The sequence below is a fragment of the Alligator sinensis genome, unplaced genomic scaffold, assembly GCF_000455745.1.
Source record: "Alligator sinensis unplaced genomic scaffold, ASM45574v1 scaffold37_1, whole genome shotgun sequence".
Classification (NCBI taxonomy): Eukaryota; Metazoa; Chordata; order Crocodylia; family Alligatoridae; genus Alligator; species Alligator sinensis.
In genome coordinates this window covers 1,664,860-1,680,559 of record NW_005841955.1, presented here as the reverse complement: position 1 = coordinate 1,680,559, position 15,700 = coordinate 1,664,860, and the positions used below count along the sequence as shown (strand labels likewise).

Genomic DNA, 15,700 nt, shown 5'->3' with positions numbered 1-15,700 from the left:
AAGAGCGGGGGCTGGGGGGGCATGTGCCCTCAGATCTGCATAGGGTGGGTGGGCTGCAGCTGTGGGCTGGAGCTGGGTCTGTGCCAGGCTCTTCTCAGCAGGAGCGGTGCTCCAGGTGGGGGCTATGGAGGGGGCTGCAGCCACCCCAAATTTCACTGTAGCCCCTTCCCAGTACCACTGCTGCCGTGCACCCGGCACAGCCCCAACTCATCCTGGCACATGAGGGGAGGTGGGGGATGAGCCAGGAAGAGCCAAGGCTGTGCTGGGCAAGCGGCAGTGCTGGGAGGGAGGTATGGGGAAATTGGAGGTGGCCAAGGCCCATCCATAGCCCCACCCCCTGCAAGAAGAGACTGGCACAGCCTCGGCTCCAGCCCATGCACCCCATGCAGATCTGGGGGTACATACCCCCCCATACCCTCCCAGGTTGTGTGTAGCAGTGGGAGCTACCCCGCTCCGAACAAGCCATGGCTCTGTCCCTTGCCTTTGCCCCCTCCCTCATCACACACACAGGCATTTGTTGGCCCAATTATTGGCCAAATTGGGCTGATTTCCGATACAGCCAATTTTCTTTATATCGGTACCGATCCAATATCAGACCAAAGTATTGGTGCACCTCTACCATATACATTTATCTTAAACTGGTTTCAGCCATTTTGAAAGCAGTTTATGTACACTGAACTTCTGTTGTGTTACAGATTTGAATCAATTTCCAATCACTTATACTGGCTTATGGGTAAGTTCTGTCCCTAGACTTACTGGTACAGGTCTAGTTGTAATAACTTTCCCAATCAATCTCTGTATGGTACACTGGAGAATGATGCACTTCTCCCTCCTAGCTTCATTCTGACCAGCCTGCTGATGCCCATTGCCTCTACTCTTAGAGCCTTCAATCAGTGCTGCAAGCTGGGTCCCAGTCCCTGAAGCATCTAACCCCTCCTCTTTAAAAAGAGGGGAGTGGGGCATGATTTGTGTCCTCTCTCTGCATAGGAACTACCATTTACTGGTTCAGGCCATATGTCTATCAAGCCCAATATCCTGTCTCACACAAGGAGTGGTAAAGAACAGATCCTGAAAGGGAGGGTGAACAGGGCGTGTGTATAATCCCTGCTTCTCTCCCATTGCAGCTTCCAGCATTTAGAGGTTTAGGAAGCTCTGATTCAGAGGCTGAATTGCTATGTGCCATATCGATACATACTGTTTAACCTTTCCTCCAAGAATTGGTTCAATCTCCTTTTGAACTGAGTTAAGCTACCAGCCCCCAGAACTTCTTGCATAGATATGCAAAAAGTCTGATGCAGAATTGATCTAAGTTATGCAGTTTTCTGTAAGCAGCATAGTTTATAGATCAATAGCAAACTAAACTTACATTTGCCTTTAGCATGGGTGGGAGGGGGAACAAATCTTAGACAAGTTTCCACCATTTTTAAACCAGCCTGTGAGTGCCAAACTTCTGTTCTGTTATGGATATAGACTGGTTTCCAATCACTTATACTGGTAAAAGTATAATGCCTGTACCTGGTTCTTGTGACAAGGAGTTCCACAAGTTAATTATTTGCTGTGTGAAAAGAACTTCCTTTGTTAGTTGTAAACCTACTACCCAATTATTTAATTTTATGTTCCCTACTTCTAGTATTGTGTGAATCAGTAAAAAAAAAAATCCCTATTCACTTTCTCTGCACCATTTACTATTTTTAAACCTCTATCATACCCCCCTCAAACATCTCTTTTCTGAGCTGAAAAGTACTAACTTACTTAGTTTCTCTTTGTACCTTTGGTTGCCCTTGTTGCATGAATCAAAGGGTATTAGTGTGTTACTGGGTATTAAAAAAGTTTTTATTACCCAAGAAGTTAGATTATGCTTGCTGGGGGGATTTTCGTTTTATTAGCTGGGGTAACCTATCATTGTTTCAGTTAGTCATGTGTGGGTAGATATGCATGTAACCTGGGTGGTACTCCAAGAGGTACCCCCTCTCCAATTGAAGGGATCAGAGCAGGTGCATGAGTGCTGTGTGAGGTGTAGGGACCCTCCTTCCCCTACAGAGCAAAGCCAGATCACCAGTGGGGACTTAACCATATACCTTTTAATGAGAAAAGCAGTAGTGGGAAACTACAAAACACAAAACGTCAAATAACAAGAGATATAGGGCATAGGAACCTGGAGGGGTGGGGGAAGAGGGAAAACACAATGACCCCCTTCCACTGCAACAAGAATTTCTCCCTGTCACTTCTCACACCCCTACTTGACCCAGCTGGAAATTGAACTTGGATCTCCCACATGGTAGGCAGAAACTCTACCACACAGCCACTAGTACTGGGCCTGCTCCATGCTGCTAGGGGTTTTGACCTTCCAGGAGACCCTGCCTCATGTCAAGTTTCCCAGCCTCTTGCTGGAGGAGCTGGAAGCAGAGCTGGGAACCTCTTGGGTCACTGCTCAGCTTCTTACTGGATGGGGGAACCTCCCCTGCTGGCTGCAGCCTCTCGTTGGGGAATCCTGGAGCTCAGCGGGGAGCCTCTCCTGCCAGCCACACCCCGCGCTGCTGAGGGTCCAACTGCTGCCTGCAGGTCCCACTCCTTCAGGTTCTTCTGGGGCAACTGCTCCCGCCCCGCTGGCACAGCTCTTTGCAACTCCTTCCTCGCGGTCCCTCACTAGTCTCCTCCGAGTCAGCTGCGCTGCCCCTTTTATCCCCCTCCAGGTGACCTGAAGGGCCAATCAGGGGACATGGAGGGTGAGTCTCTGGGGTCTGATTGGTGTGAAAAGGGAATCCCAAGCCCTTTTTTACCCTTTCAAAACCCCTGGACCAAATCACCACCAGCTATTCCATCACATGCAATATAATAGCATATAATGTTACTATGGCTATTTTTACTGCCAGTAGTAACGGTTTAGTAATTGGTTTACTTGAATATAAATCAAAAAGGTCGTGCCTTCTGTGTTACTCCATATGAAGACAGCCCTATACTGCACACTGACAAGAGTCCCCTGTCATCAGTCCCTGTAATTTTAGCATCCCCTTCTTCCTTGTACACAAGCTGATTGGTCTATGATTTTCAATTGATAAGTCCATTTCAATGTGCCACCAGAAACATGCTCCTTTAAGTTTGTAGCAGTGAAAATAATTGCACTGTTAGCTCAAGGGGAAGAACAGTTGTATAATACACAGGTAAAACCATGAGGATGCAAGCAGCTAGTCAAAGAAGCCGTGAGGCAGTGTTGATGTTGGGGTGAACTGAAATGGTATCTGTCAGCTGTAGCTGTCAGCAAAAATACTGAAGACAGCAGCTGCATCATACCACAAGCAGGGGAGTGGAGCAGTCCCAACTCCAAAATAGACTACAGAGTCAGACAGTGTTTCCTTCTAACGAACCCCATTAAGAGTCATGGTCTGTTTATTTTAAAGTCTGGTTTGACCTGGATGATAATACTGCTGCCGTTAAAATGTTTGAAATGCAAATACACAAGACAGGAGTATTTCAAGCTGAGGTTATGGGTACTTTGCTACCCAACAGTAATATAACTTGGCCTACTTAAGATTCTCAGCTACTGTAGCCCTACTGTTATTTTAGTTAGTATTAAGGGTGATTATCAATTATTAAGGATGTTTACTGTCACTGTGCTAGTAAAATGGCACTTATATTCCTTAGCAGAAGCTGAAAGAATTTTCAGCAACAGTAACATTTAATGTTCCTTTTTAAACATATATTTAAATTGAACTCAGTTCTGATAAACAAAAATTACAAAAGCAAAACATTTTTCCATCTTCTTGGCTATCGTTCTGTAATATAATAAACTTCAGTTTTCTTCTGATCATAAGCCCCCCCAAAAAGTAATAAAATGTGTGGGTTCCTCATTTTTTGCTGTTTAGAAAATACTACGCAGAAAACATGATGCGGTTATGATTTGCAAGCTGTTGCTAATGAAGTACAACCCAACTGGGGACACTGCCATGAGTCACAAGGCCTTAATATTTCTGAACACAGACCAAGGAGCACAGAAGCATCAGATATGTGATGTATATATCATCTCTGGACATAAGCTCAGTTGTTTACCAGCATCTCAGAGCTGTCTGACTCAATGAGAAAACCTGATCCAATTGGGGACCCAGTAATGAAGAAATGGACAGCTGTCCCCTTCTCAGATTCCTATGGGGCATTGCCAAGAAAGCAGAACAAAAAGGAACAGGGTGTAGTGGGAAAATGAAGTAGGTCCAATGGCACAACAGGCTCAAATCCCGAGGGTCAACTCAGCCCATTCATGGTAGATACGCAGAATGCTATACAACCAACCAACCAGAGGGCGTCGGATGAAGTCTGTAAGAATATTAAGGACAATAGCAAAGCTCTTTTCATAATAGGGGCATTGCAGTTACGTCAGCAGGCAGAATTCCTCTTGTATTGTTAAGCATTTGGTAGCCTCTCTCCACATTTAGGTTGTTGCATTTTAGTAAGACACTATAACGTTAGCTATACAACTTTATAGTTTCTTTGGATTTAGAAAACTAGTCACTCTGGACTCAGATTATTGGTGCTGTGTACCTGCCATGCTGACGGAGACTGTTAATGGAGCCATAATGCTAGCAGTTATGTATTCTAGAAGAGGGCTGCTAATTCTTGCTTCCCTCTCCCCTCCTTCTCACAGCCAAACACAATACATTGGTCTGACATCTTCATTTCTTTCCTCTCTTATCCTATACAGTATGCCTTCTCCCCTGCACACCCTACTCTAGTAGTTCTTACCACAGAAAGGTTTTTCAATTCCAGTAGCTTACACTCCTGTTCAAAGGAGAGCTGTGAGTCCATACTCTTCTCTCTGAACAGTGCTAGCTTGATTGCTACCTGGGGTTTCCCCTTATTCTTCCAGATGGGTGATACGCACATAGACCTCTATCTTTTGTTTTTATTGGCTCAGAACACAGAAGAACCTGCCTATTTGTGAAATAAAAGGAAGCATGGTCATATGACTGTCCCATAGGAGGCTATCAGGGTGGTGATGAGTGGGTGGTAATGATGGTTTCCTAGATCTCTTCCATGGATCCTGCCAGCAGGTCTCTATTGAAAGCAGCTTTCCCTAGCAGTTGCGGCTCCCACTAAAGTGCAACAGAACTTGCACAATACTAGATAGCAGATCTGTTGTCTTCTATGTTTCTCCACATGGAAACATGACTCCTTGATCCCTGACAAATGTCCAATTAAAGGTTCAATGAGATCTGACCTGCAATCCCAACAATCACGTTTTCTGCCATACTATACACACTATGAGCCTGGGCTCCCCTTGCACCAACAATTAGTAAACTAGGTCCCTGTGCACCTGGTTCAGAGCACCAGTCACCTGCAGCTCTCCCAACCTTGGAGTCCTTCAAGACTCTGGTGTGCTCCTGAGACATGGAGCGTCAATCTGCTCATCAGTACTCCCAGCTGCAGGAACACACAGGAGCGAAAGGTTTCAATGTGCTTCTCTGGCTGGGAGTGCTGATCAGCTGATTGATACTCCCAGCCATGTGAGTGTACCAAAGTCCCGAAGGGCTCCATATGCTTCTGAGACTAGGAGCACCAATCAGCTGATCAGTGCTGACTGCATGTTCAGTTTAAAGTGCAATAGGAATCAGTCACAAAGTTATTAAATATTTTGTGTAGTAGTTTTGTGGCTTTTTCCCTGTTTAATCACACCATTAATTTTATGAACATTTGACTGTGTTAGTACTTCAGACACAATTAATGTCTGCCAGGGGCCCCTGTTTTGGCTACTCTGTAGTGTTAAAGACATGAATGTTGGACCCTCCACTGTGATAAGACTCATTCTTCCTTCTTCCTAGCAGCATGACCAACCACAACCAGTCAAAATTTAAGTCATGATCTCACTATTAGGAGGCAGGCTTTAAAATATGGGATTTAAAAGCAAGACATTCGAGACTCTTTATTTGCCTTCTGGTGTAGGAAAGTTTAAGGTTCACATTCAGAAGCTTTCTGTGCAGTTATGATAGCTAGAAGCATTTTAAACATGAAAGTTGAGCATCTAATAACTTGATGCCAGGAGCTGGGATCTAACAAGCCTGCTAAATATTGCAAGATTTGTGATAGAATCATGAGAACTGGAAATATTGCTTGAGCAAATTTAAAGTGCAAGACCTTAAGGGCATGTACAAACATCACATTTAAATTAACCTAACTAGGGTTCAGGGAAGTTAAATTGGGTGAAAAATGGCCAGCCCAATCTAACTTAATTCACCAGAAGCAGTGAACCAAGTTAAGCTGAAAACGGGTTAGCCTGATCTCCCAAATGTCTGCACACATTCAGAGTGCAGCCCTGGGGCTGGGACAGCTGAGATACTTGTCTCAGTCCCAGGGCTGCACTCTTCTTATCCCTCCAGCTCCGACCAAACCTTTTTCTAACACCTTCAACCCCAGATGGGCAACACCCCCCCACCCCCCCATGGATCCACCAGCCCCCCTGCAACAAACCCAGCAGCACCTCCTACCCGTCTCCCCAGACCCTTCTCCCCATATTCTATGATATATCATAGAATATATCACTGAATCATAGGAAAGTGAGGCTGGAAGGGACCTCAGGAGGCCATCCAGCCTCTGCTCAGGAGGGCCAACAAGCCCCTGCTCAGGGCAGGATCATCCCTGTCTATACCATCTTAGACAAGTGCCTGTCTAACTTACAAACAAATTTGTTCCACAATGACTAGGCCCATTGCCCCAAAACACTAAGCACTCCCTAACCTCCACAGGGGTTTGAGGTCATTGCCAATGTCTTGCTGCTGCAAGGACAAGAAGTGATTGTTAAACACACACCTGATAGCTCTGAGAAAGAGGATCATACCCCCCACTACAGAAGGCAAAAGACCCTGCAGCAGTCCATGCCAATCTGATCCTGGGGTAAAATTCTTTCTGATTCCAAATGTGGTGATCAGTCTAACCCTAAGGGGATGGCAAGATCCTCTGCCAAGGAATTTCAAGGTTTTTCTAGTCCCAGAAGGAGCACCAGCACACCCCAGTCAAAATCCTCAGCCTTGGCTATAGACAACACCCAGCAATTTGAAGAAAAGTGAAAACAAACCCCTGATACCTATATCAACAGGAGGGAGAAAAATTATTTCCTAGACCCATGTAGTAACCAGCAAGTTCCAGAAGCACAGCAGAAACAAACAGCCCCCATTCTGCTCTGCAGCCTGGGATCACAAACACAACTTAACACATCACACCCTAAATGGAGAGCCAGAGCTGCCTTTCTTACATAGAATTACTTCCATAAATGTATAACATGTTGGCACAGAAACAAACACACCAAACTCTGCCTGGGCCTTCGCTGAACCGTAGACCCCTTCTATTTCAGTTGAACGAATGGGAGTGTTTTCCTAAAACACCTTAGTGTTCACCTTACTTCAGTTTTTATTTTCATTGGATTATGTCAATGAAGCATCTTGATGACATCTCAGGTCCTTTTTACTTCTTCATTAGTGCCTTAGCAATGTTGGATAACTATTCGCTGCCTCTACTTCATAGTATAAGGCTGTCCAGCCTAGCTGCCACCTCTTAGACTACATGTTTCTGCCACTCAGAGCAACCCAGCTTCTGTTCCCTCCCCTGCCTGGAGAACTTGCTTTCCAATGAGGAATATTTTTAATCGCTTTAAGTTTTGGGGTTTATACACCCAGATATTACAATAATGAATGGTGTCTCAATGTATTCACCACCCTAGGACATAAGGAAGAACTGAGTCACAGAGCAACTAAGAGCCAGCTGTAAATGAGTCACCTTAAATAGGATTTAGGCAGAATTTAAATGCCACAGTCACAAAAAACAATCCAGGCTGACCCCAGTGCAACACCTGCAAAACTGCCTAGGCACCAAATTTCTTACATGCCTATTAGCCTTAAAAGAGCCTTAGAGACCCAAACTTAGAGCTCTAAGCATTCTCAGAAGCAATCCCATTCATACAGGTAGACACTAAACTGCTGTAATGCAGATCAGAACTGAAGGGCATCTAAAGTCTACCCTGGAGCATGTCTAACATGCTCTGACAGCACCAGGTTTCCTACAAAGCACAAGTCACAGTAACTGTCACTCAGAAATGCTGTTGGTGCCTACTTCTTGCACATCAGTCCAACCCTCAACCTGGGGAGTTCAAGCCCATAATAGTGAACAGATCGTTTCCCAGAAGTACTTGAGACAGAAATGTTTGGCTCACGTAACTTGAGCTGATTAAGATGAGCTCTCAGGATTGACCGAAAATAGCAATATTAAACATACACATAGGGCACATCTACAGATGCTATTCATTTGCAGTAGGCTTACTGTACAGTAAGCCTTCCCAGGAGTATGTCTACACATGCTTCCTCTTGGGAGCAGATTTGCTACCAATGAGATCATCCCAGTACAGGGCTGCTCCTACACCTTACTCTGTCTCCCTGCAACAGCTGGGGGGAAGTGGCTCCAGGCTCTCCTGGGTGCTACCTCAGCAGCTGGCAAGGGGCACAGGGCAGGTCCCAATGGGTACAGGGCCAGGAGAGCTCTGCTGGCTGTAGTGGCAGTTGTTTCCTAGCCCCGTGCACGTCGGGAGGGGACCTGATGTGCATGGGGCTGGGAGAGAACTGCCCCTGCAGCAGGAAGAGCTCTCTTGGCCCTGTGCCCATCAGGACACGGCTGCCAGCAATCCCCCTGCCTGGCAGGGCTTCCCTGCCCAGCAGAGGGTTGCCGGGAGCTGTCCCAGGTGTGGGGCAGCTGCCAGTGAGCCTCATGCCAGTTGGGGGTGTCTGGAGCTTGCCGGCAGTTGCCCTGCTTGGCATGGAGCTGGCTGCTCAAGGGAATGAGCAGGGGCTGGGAATCCAGCTCCTGCCTGTCCCCTGGAGCTAATCTGGGGGACAGGCAGGGGCCTGGATCCCCAACCCCCACCCACTCCCTGGAGCAGCCATCTCCACAATATGTGCAGCTGCTCCAGGAGACAGGTGGAGCCTGAATTTCCAGACCTCACCAGCTCTCCAGAGCAGCCAGCTCTGCACCACATCAAACTGCTCCAGGGGATTGCTTGCCCTTCGAAGCTGCCAGCTCCACACCTGGGATCCAGGACAGGGGACAGGGAGCTCTCTAGTCCCAGTATTGGTCGGCTCCCAGCTCCTGGGGGAAGCTGGGGAGCTGAGGAGCACCAGAACCAGGGACAGAGAGCTCCCTGTTCCCTGTGGCCCCCTGATGACTAGGCTAACCAGGAGCAAATTTGCTCCTGGTCAGCATCTACATGAATGTTACTGCACAGTATCTACTGCACAGTTAGTTTACTACCTGTATTTACAGGCAGTAGCTAGCTGTACAGTAGGGTAATTTACTGCACAGTAAATGGTGTGCATGTGTAGATGGAGACGCTTTACTGTGCAGAAGTCTACTGCGCAGTATGAGCATTAAAGTGTCTCATGTAGACACACCCATAGTGCAGCTAACTCAGGAGAGATGTGACAGGACAAGGAAAACAACCCAGTGTTACTCACATGCACCTGTTTGTATGAAGGATCATGAGAATGTATTGCTGTCACGTAAGGACTCTGAATAGAAGCATAGGAGTGGAAGGGTCCTTTGCTTCATAGAGTAAGAGTCCAGGCCCCCACTATGAGACACAGCTCATCTTAAAATCCTTTTCATAAACTGACCTAGCTCTGTCATAAAACTAGTTTGGTATTTTGCTCCTGCTGCTCCCACGGGAACACTGTTAAAGAACCTCATTCCTTTATTAGTGTCAAGTACACCCATTTGTTCTTGTGCACCAAATACCATCATGGAAACTATAAGTGAAGCTAAACACCCACTATGTTCCGGAATGAAATCTCACAGAAAAATGATAAAGGACAGAAACACCTGTCACCAGTCTGAGAACACTTTTCACAGAACAATTACTATACTTTTGACATCACAGTCCTTGTACTAAAGGAGAACCTACAGAATACCTTCAAAACATAGGCTAGGGAACAAAAATTCATAATTTTACTGGACACTAACAGCTGTGAACTAAACACAAGACAATGGCTTTATAGCTCATTACAGAAGAGGCAATTAGTTGTGTTAGTTTGTAGTCAGGCAGAAGGAAGGACAATGTAGCACCTTACAGCAATGGTTCTCAACCCTATTAGACTCAAGATAACCTTCAGAAAATACGAGCTCTGAGTTTTTACTCATTTGACTACAGAAAAAATGAGAGAGAAATTCTTCTGTTGCGAAGCACTCAGACAGACCACAGAAGGTCTGAATGCTTTTGACATCATGGATTTCTTTTTGAAATCTCTGAGTTTATCTTGTGCATCGTGTGTAGGTGTTTGCACACCTAACACTGCTACTATTGTGTGGCACTCTTAAAAGGCACCCTAGGGGACCATGGTACCCTGGTTGAGCCTTAGAGATTAACTAGTCTTTAATAAGATACAACTTGACCCTGCCTTCTGCATGCTTCATTGCAATTTGCTTGTCTGTTACCCATGGGAACTTAACCATTTTCACAGCCCTGTGTTTTCCTCAGACCTGAAGAAGAATGCATTGCATTCAAAAGCTTGTCTAAGTCTATCCCAACTATGCAGTTGGTCCAATAACAGGTATTACCCACAAAAATCTTTGCTTCTCCTGTTACAATTTACCTTCTCTCTCTGCTAACCTCTCTGTACTCCATAGGTAATAACCTCCCTTCCCTTCTGAATAGCCTTATTCCTTTACATAATTAGGTTATCCATTTCAACATCTATCTGAAGTTATCTATTTCAGCTTCTTAGCAACTGATGAAGTAAGCTGCTGCCTACAAAAGCTCATGCATCTCTGATTTAGAGTCTAAGGTGCAAATCTACCCTGCTTTTTTGCCAAAACAATCTTGCTTCTCACATATTCTATATGCCAGGACCCACAGAAGCATTCAGTTGAGTGGTTAGAGCTGGGGGATGTTACCAGCATCCATAGTCAGGGGGCAAACCAAAGTTAAACCAGGGTTCACATGCCAAGCCAAGGGGTTACCAGAAGCAAACATCAGGAAGCAAATCAAAGTCAAACGAGGGTTCCAAAGTTTAGGGACTGTGTCCATGGACAGGAATGCAGGAACAGGCACCAGGGAAGTCACATGGGTGAGAGCTACTCGCAGACTGAAGCCAGTTTGTTGTGCAGCAGGGGCCAGGTGCTGCAAGAGCTCCTTAAAGCAGCCCTGTTAGAACCAGTCACTAGGCTGAGGCTCAGCTGGCCCTGCTTAGGCAGCTGAATGTTGCTGACTTAATTGCCTGGATGCAGTGCAGAGACCTTACACCATGGACCATCATGGCCACAATAACACTCCAACACAACCAGAAGTATTTAAGGCATCCTCAATGTCTTCTTAGTCCTCCTACATTCCTTTCATCTTTCCATCACAAGAATAAATGGATTGCCCAAATTGAGACATCAGATCTGACTAAGAGAAAAGGGTCTGTACTAAGAAGGGTCTTCTTCCAATGACATTAATGGAGAATTCTGGATGGGTTTTCCAGATATTATGATTGAGATCCCAGATTCTGCTTCTGAACTTTTGACTTTTTAGTTTGGATGCATTCTAGAACTTGGAAAAGGAAGTTTGGTATCTGTTTCCTGAGACATATGCTACTTGTGATTCTCTAGGCTCTAAGCAAGTTCAGCATTGATAAGGCAGTCACTATCCTGGTTTCCCCCATAATTTAGAGGCTCTATCCTCCAAACCTTTAGAACTTGCAATAGAAAAGTTATGAGCTCTCTCAATCTGTCTGATCCCTTTGGAACCTGTTCCCTTTTTTCATTGAATACAGGGTAGGGTGGCACCTTAGAGACTAGCTGATTCAGAAAGGCATGAGCTTTCATAGGTGACAGCCTATTACCTACAAAAGCTTACACCTCTTGGCAGTGCTACGCTGGCTAGCACTACAGCTGAAAGGGACTTGGGGGTCATCATTGACCACAAGATGGACATGAGCCTTCAGTGTGATGCCATGGCTAGTAAAGTGAGCAAAATGCTGGCTTGCATCCATAGATGCTTCTCAAGCTAATCCCAGGTCGTCGTTCTCCCATTGTACTCGGCCTTGGTGAGGCCGCAGCTGGAGTACTGTATTCAGTTTTGGGCTCCACAATTCAAAAAGGATGTGGAGAAGCTTGAGAGTCCAAAGAAGAGCCATGCACATGATCAGAGGTCAGGAAAACAGACCTTATGACGACAGGCTGAGAGCTATGGGACTCTTCAGCCTGGAAAAATGCAGGCTCAGGGGTGATCTGATGGCCACCTATAAGTTTATCAGGGGTGTTCACCAGGATCTGGGGGAATGTTTGTTCACCAGAGTGCCCCAAGGGATGACAAGGTTGAACGGTTATAAACTACTGCAAGACTGTTTCAGGCTGGACATAAGGAAGAATTTCTTTACTGTCCGAACCCCCAAGGTCTGGAATAGCCTGCCATTGGAGGTGGTTCAAGCACCTACTCTGAATGCCTTCAAGAGAAAATTGGATGTTTATTTTGCTGGGATCCTGTGACCATAGTTGACTTTCTGCCCCTGGCGCAGGGGGCTGGACTCGATGATCTTCCAAGGTCTCTTCCAGCCCTAATGTCTATGAAATCTATGAAATCTCTCTGAGCCAGTTAATCGCCAAGGTGCCACCCTGGCCTACCTCCTGCCTGGCTTCAGACTAACATGGATAACTACCTCTTCCTTTTTTAATGTAATTTTCCTAAAGCTCACTGACTTACCCCTCACAGTGGCAAAGACATTGATTAAAGAGCAGTGGATTCTTAACCAAGGAGTTCTATTGCAAATATGGATGAGCACTGGAACTCTCTTGTTCTTATGTACCAAACATCACATTAGCCAGGTATAGCTTGGCACTAAGTTCCCTGCTCATAGATGGGCAACCTACACCCCTGCTCATAGATGAGATTTCAAGTTTAGCTTTCCAAGATTAAGTTTTTGTATATCCATATTTTCACAGCTGTCTTCCACACAACAGGATTGGGCCCCAGTGGCCACGATGCCCCCTGGTGGCCATATGGTTCCTGCCCAGCACAATCTCTAAGCTATTCTCCCTTTATTCCTTGACTGCCATGCCTTGTTCTTATTAAGAGATTGAAAAAAGGAAGCTGCCCATGGGTCTTAGAGCAAGCCCTAATCAATTCCCACCAGTGGATCCTCTTTCTTTGGCTTCTCTGGTCACACCAGTCTCTCCCATTAAGTGGGCCCTCATGGCCTGCATGTGCCCCAAAGCATCCATCACCATATAGGTTAATCATGGCCAGTGTACTTCCCCTACTGCCATGCCCATTCCTCGCAGATGTCACATATCCAGTGGGACACTTGTCCCCAAGCCACAAGGCCAAATCAGGCCTTTACTCTCTCTTAGGGGTTTCAGCCTTCCCAGCTTCCATTCCTCTACTCTAGGTGGTCCCTTAGCCAAGACCCACTGTTCCAGACCTGGCTTATGGGCTCTAGCCCCTTATCTGGCCCTCCAGGGCCTCTATCTCTGCCCTACCCAGGCTCTGGGCTCCCTGGTCCCATTGGCCTCTCACAGGCTTTTAGCCATCTTCCCTTCTCAGACTCCAGGCCCTCTGGCCCCAAGCTCTGCTCTCCTCTGTGCTGTTTCTACCCTTCTCAGATAATGCTGGCATCCCGGACCCCTGTCTGTGCCTTCAGCCTGACCACTTGCAGCGTTTTAGATTAACACATACTCACCCCAGCCTTTAATGGGATCTCCAAAGCACCCCTTTCTAGTCTCACCCAAACCACCAGTGTAACTCTCTAACCCAAAGCAAGACCTCTGGCTTTAACACACCTTCCCAGCTGGGTCTAAGCCCAGACTCCCAGCTCTTATGCTGTATCACTCAGTTCCCTCCTACTCTGCAAGTCAGCACCCTTCTACTTGTACTTTTCCCAGAGTAGTCCCGGCATCATCTAAAAGCTCTGCTGTAGCTCTCCTGCCCTGAAGCTCTTCCTTCAGCAGCTCCCAGAGCCGGACTGATTGCTCTGACTCAAGCTCTGGGTTTATAGGGCTGGAAGCCATGCCCCATTTTAGCCATGCGATTCCCTAAGCTGCTGCAGGTGATTCCCGATTTAGCTTGCCAGCTCAACCCAGGGAAACTTGGTGCTGTTGGCCTCTGCTGTAATAATCACTTGAAGTAGGTAAACACCCAGGTATTTGTTCCCTGGCCACTCGTAAGTAGCAGCTTTCCCCCTCCTGGATCTCTCCCTGCTGCTCCTTCACCCTTAAAGTAACAGGAGGCTCCAGCTTTCCGTTACACCATCTCTATGTGGTCTATGACATCTGTGATATAGTGTTTACGCAAAAGGTTCCCCTCCACATTTTGTTGGTAAAAGCTCCATCCCCCAGGCCTGTTTGAGCTGCAACAGGTCCCAGCCTCACATACAGGGACATCCTTTCGGAGGGAAGTGATACATGGTGACCACCCCAGGCCCCATTCTTTGGGGGGCCCCACAGAGCAGGAGAAGAGCCAGGCAGAGCAGCAGCAGCCCCGCCCCTCACCTGATTTGCCTCAAGCCCCACACCTTCCTACAGTTGTCCCTGCTCACGTATACCAGATCAGGCCTACTACCCTAGCCCCATGCATGCCAGATTGAGCCCCAGACATAACCCCAACTGTGCTAGATTGGGCCCACCAAACTGGCCCTGCTTGCTGGCCCAATCCAGCACATGGGGCCATGTCATGTGGCTGTGGGGCTTAGAAATTTGGTGGCAGGGGAGCAGGGACTGCTAATTGCCACCACTCCCCTGTTGCAAAATTTCCAAACCAATGGCAAGCCCTGAAGTCCAGAAGACACCTCTGTGGGCTAGATGTTGAACACCACTTATCTAAAGTGAAAAAAAAAAAGACTCCTGGTTTCTAAGACCATATTTAAGAGCAAACTTAGGATACAGATGGAAGTGCAGCTCCCCGCTGTAATTGAGAACACTTTGCAGGAAGTTTTCTGAGTTGCAATGTCCCCCTGGACCAAATAGAAGTTCACTGTTGGTTCCAGGGGCAATAGAATCTAGCTGCTGGCTGCCCGCTTGCAGCTGGTTTCCCCTAGCGATGGCTCCTGCAAAGCTGCAAAGTTTTCAGAATGGGAGGGGGGAAAGGGAGTGGAGGGAGCTCATTCTAGGGGTTCCCCAGTCCCCGCTGGAGAGTAGGGTGGGTGAATTGGAGCCCCGCACCCACGCCACCCTCCAGCAGAGGCTGAAAAGAACCCAAACCAAACTCCTTCCACTCCCTTTCCCAGCTTCATTTCTGAAAACAGTTAAAGTTCTTGGTTTGATATGGCTTGTCAGCTGCTTGGTAAACCTTCTGGTAAACCACTTCCTGGGTGAAAGGATGTTGACCACATCCCTTTGAGTTCTATATGGCCACATTTTGGTCTTTGCTTTACCCTTTTACCAGTCACTAAGTGACTCTAGATCAGGGGTGGGCAATTATTTTGGGCAGAGGGCCACTTACCGAGTTTTGGCAAGCCATCAGGGCCACATGACAGGCAGCCCAAGGCAGATAAATATTAATTTTCTAAAATTTTTAGGGGCCCCATGGGCTGGACAGAATGGCCTGGCAGGCCACATCTGGCCCCCGGGCCGCATTTTGCCCACCCCTGCTCTAGATGCTTCCATAAGACTTTGAGCACAGAAGAACCTAAGGGGCTTCTCAGGTTAACCAAACTCTATTCCGGGGATACTGTTTGCCACATGTGATAAGTGTTCTTCAGCA

General features: G+C 46.8%; 1 protein-coding gene across 1 annotated transcript in view; it reads right to left on the bottom strand.

The window, feature by feature from the left end:
- Positions 1-15,700, bottom strand: part of FILIP1 (filamin A interacting protein 1) — a 218,497-nt gene that overhangs the window by 193,178 nt on the left and 9,619 nt on the right.